Source organism: Bison bison, unplaced genomic scaffold (assembly GCF_000754665.1).
Source record: "Bison bison bison isolate TAMUID 2011002044 unplaced genomic scaffold, Bison_UMD1.0 scf7180017864337, whole genome shotgun sequence".
Lineage (NCBI taxonomy): Eukaryota > Metazoa > Chordata > Mammalia > Artiodactyla > Bovidae > Bison > Bison bison.
In genome coordinates, this window is record NW_011494909.1 from 2,190,831 (window position 1) to 2,194,611 (window position 3,781).

The 3,781-nt window shown below is 40.6% G+C and overlaps 1 pseudogene across 1 annotated transcript; it reads left to right on the forward strand.

The window, feature by feature from the left end:
• The first annotated feature begins 1,009 nt into the window (after positions 1 to 1,009).
• Positions 1,010 to 2,557, forward strand: LOC104998771 (annotated as a pseudogene). The gene has a single exon (XR_826504.1). The product of XR_826504.1 is annotated as a histone-binding protein RBBP4 pseudogene (transcript).
• The last annotated feature ends 1,224 nt before the right edge of the window (positions 2,558 to 3,781 follow it).

The following is a 3,781-nucleotide window of genomic DNA, read 5'->3' on the forward strand; positions in this document are numbered from 1 at the left end:
GCTTTCATTTGGAGATATTTAATATGTGCCAAGTAATTTGTTTGCATTTCCTTCCTCAGGTTCATTTAATGCCACTGTCTCGTGTCCTAAGACATTAGTCCTTACATAAATGAGTTAGTTTGGCTATAAACACCACCCAGATCCCTCAGCACCATGATCATTTCATGAGCTGTGGGCAAGTCCTTTACCTTCTGGGACCTCAATCCCCACATCTGAAAAACAAGATGATGGGATTCTAGAGTGACTTCCAGCTCTGAGACTTTATTTACATATTTATTTTAAAATGTGTTCATTCTGCTAGCCAAATATTGGCACTTGCCATCTGCCTTTACAAGGAGAAATTCACTGGCCATGGCAGTTGCTGACCTTCAACACATCCTGAAAAGAGTTCAGGGTGGAGATTGGGAATGATGCCCTCTGTGCTGTGGGAAAACTGGGAGAACAGGCTTTCGGCATTTTCAGGAAGAGATTTTAGGAGCTCAAATGCTTGCATTTTCTCACATTTAGAAAATCACTAGATCATGAACAGAGACTCTGCTGTTTGTGACCAGCAACAACTTTCTGCCACAGTGTGTGTTCGACTGCATGGATCCCCTTCACTAAAACCACATGTATACTCACTCTCCCCCATCTCTTCAGAGCAGTTCCTCAGAGCTATCTGAGAGGCTGTCTTCCAGGCTAGAGTTCTCATTTTGCCCCAGATAAAACCTTACTTTCACATTGTGTGTGTGGTTTTTTTTTTTTCAGTCGACAATTATGTGATAGTACTGAAACATGATCCTGTGTTTCTCAACTTGTAGACTGAAATAGAATTATTGTGCAACAGGAAAATTTTATTTAACAGTTGATGTTTCCTCTTTTTCCCTTTTAATTTTGCTTCCTGCCTCAAACACTCAGTGTTGTCATAACTTCCCTTTCTCAAATCAGCTCCAAAAGCATAAAATGTGAAATCCTACCTATTCCTTTGTTTGTGTGCATTTATTTATGTTCATAAAATCCACATTCCTGGCCGGCTTGCCTACCCGCCATGGCCGACAAGGAAGCAGCCTTTGATGACGCAGTAGAGGAACGTGTGATCAACGAAGAATACAAAATATGGAAAAAGAACACCCCTTTTCTTTACGATTTGGTGATGACCCGTGCTCTGGAGTGGCCTAGCCTAACTGCACAGTGGCTTCCAGATGTAACCAGACCAGAAGGGAAAGATTTCAGTATTCATCGACTTGTCCTGGGGACACACACATCAGATGAGCAAAACCACCTTGTGATAGCCAGCGTGCAGCTCCCTAACGATGACGCTCAGTTTGATGCTTCACACTACGACAGTGAAAAAGGAGAATTTGGAGGTTTTGGCTCGGTTAGTGGAAAAATTGAAATAGAAATCAAGATCAACCATGAAGGGGAGGTAAACAGGGCACGCTATATGCCCCAGAACCCTTGCATCATTGCAACCAAGACTCCATCCAGTGATGTTCTTGTTTTTGACTATACAAAACATCCTTCTAAACCAGACCCTTCTGGAGAGTGCAACCCAGACTTGCGTCTCCGTGGACATCAGAAGGAAGGCTATGGGCTTTCTTGGAACCCAAATCTCAGTGGGCACTTACTGAGTGCTTCAGATGACCACATCATCTGCCTGTGGGACATAAGTGCTGTTCCAAAGGAAGGGAAAGTTGTGGATGCGAAGACCATCTTCACAGGGCACACGGCAGTAGTGGAGGATGTCTCCTGGCATCTGCTCCATGAGTCCCTCTTTGGGTCGGTTGCTGATGATCAGAAACTCATGATCTGGGATACTCGTTCAAACAATACTTCCAAACCAAGCCACTCAGTTGATGCTCACACTGCTGAAGTGAACTGCCTTTCTTTCAATCCTTATAGTGAGTTCATTCTTGCCACAGGATCAGCTGACAAGACTGTTGCCCTGTGGGATCTGAGAAATCTGAAACTTAAGTTGCATTCCTTTGAATCACATAAGGATGAAATATTCCAGGTTCAGTGGTCGCCTCACAATGAGACTATTTTGGCTTCCAGTGGTACTGATCGTAGACTGAATGTCTGGGATTTAAGTAAAATTGGAGAGGAACAATCCCCAGAAGATGCAGAAGATGGGCCACCAGAGTTGTTGTTTATTCATGGTGGTCACACTGCCAAGATATCTGATTTCTCCTGGAATCCCAACGAACCTTGGGTGATTTGTTCTGTATCAGAAGACAATATCATGCAAGTGTGGCAAATGGCTGAGAACATTTATAATGATGAAGACCCTGAAGGAAGCGTGGATCCAGAAGGACAAGGATCTTAGATCATGTCTGCACTTGTGATTTTTAGACTCCCCTTTTCTTCCTCTCAACTCTGAGATTGATTTAACACTGGTTTTGAGACACAGACTTTGTTTGGTTATCTCTCTATAATAAGTTCTAGCAACAATGTTATTAGTCCAAACAGAAGGTGTTTTCTAAATATTAACTGGGGGCTTCTTGATTCAGCAAAGCCACAGACTTATATTTAAATTTTCTTTAGGAATTTTCTAGTAGCAGAGGTCTAAAAGTAGCCACAAAAAGGGGAATATTGTGTGTGGTTATTGTTCTTCTTATGCTATATCCCCAAGTTTTTCAGACTCATTTAAGTAAAGGCTAGAGTGAGTAAGAAATAGAGCTAAGTGAGGTAGGTGTCTGAGCCATGAAGTATAAATACTACAAGATGTTGTTTTTATTCAGGAAATAGGGGAGATTCAAGTCATACAAATTCCTACACGCTGAACTTTCCAGGATGCACATTTCCTTACATAGACCAGTCTCCTCTCAGTTTCTTCAGTTAAGTCAAAACAATGTGTTCCTCCTTCCCCATATATTTTTGCTTGTTAGTGTATTTCTTGAGCTGTTTTCATATTATTTCTTTCCTTTCTGTGAAATGGTTTTTTAAAAAAACTTGGGGCCACCAAGTTGTAAAGATGTATGTTTTTACCTGACAGTTATACCACGGGTGGACTGTCCAGTTAAGTTGAGAAGAGTGAACCAATAGCTTGTATTTGTTTTTAAAATTAAATTAATCCTGGATAAGAAAAAAAAAAAAAATCCACATTCCTGAAGTTCTCCCTATAAAGGATCTAAGGACTTCCCTGCTGGTCCAGTGGCTAAGACTCGACACTCCCATTGCAGGGGGCCTGGGTTCAATCCCTGGTTGGGGAACTAGATCCCACATGGCTCAACTAAAGAGTTCGCATGCTACAACTAAGAACCAGAGCAGCCAAATAAATAAAAACATAAAAATGAACATTTTAAAACACTGTCTAGTAAAGTGCATCTTTAGATGTGTAGTAATAATCGATTTAGGCTAATAATATAAAACTTACTAAAATCAATTAAAAATTTCAGAATTTTATCATGCCTGCTATTAGAAGGAAATTATTGTAAAGGAAGTCACCTTGTTGAATTCCCCACCCAACATAGGAATCCCACTTTCACCACCCTTGACAGATGGTTATCTAGGCTGCTTCTGCTTCAGCAGTGACAAGTTGTTCACATATTCTTATAGTGGGTCATTCATAACTATTGACCAGCTCTGATGAGAACTGTTTTCTGTACATGAACCAAAACTCTGTCTCTCTATACTTTATCAATTTTTATTTTGCCTCTAGATTTACAAGGAATTCATCTACATTGTTACCATCCAACTAATGATAATGATCATTTCCCCATTATCTGACATTACTCATTTGATTGACCAACTTTTCCTACCTTAAATAGAGGAAAGAAATGACCCCAATGATTACAGAGAC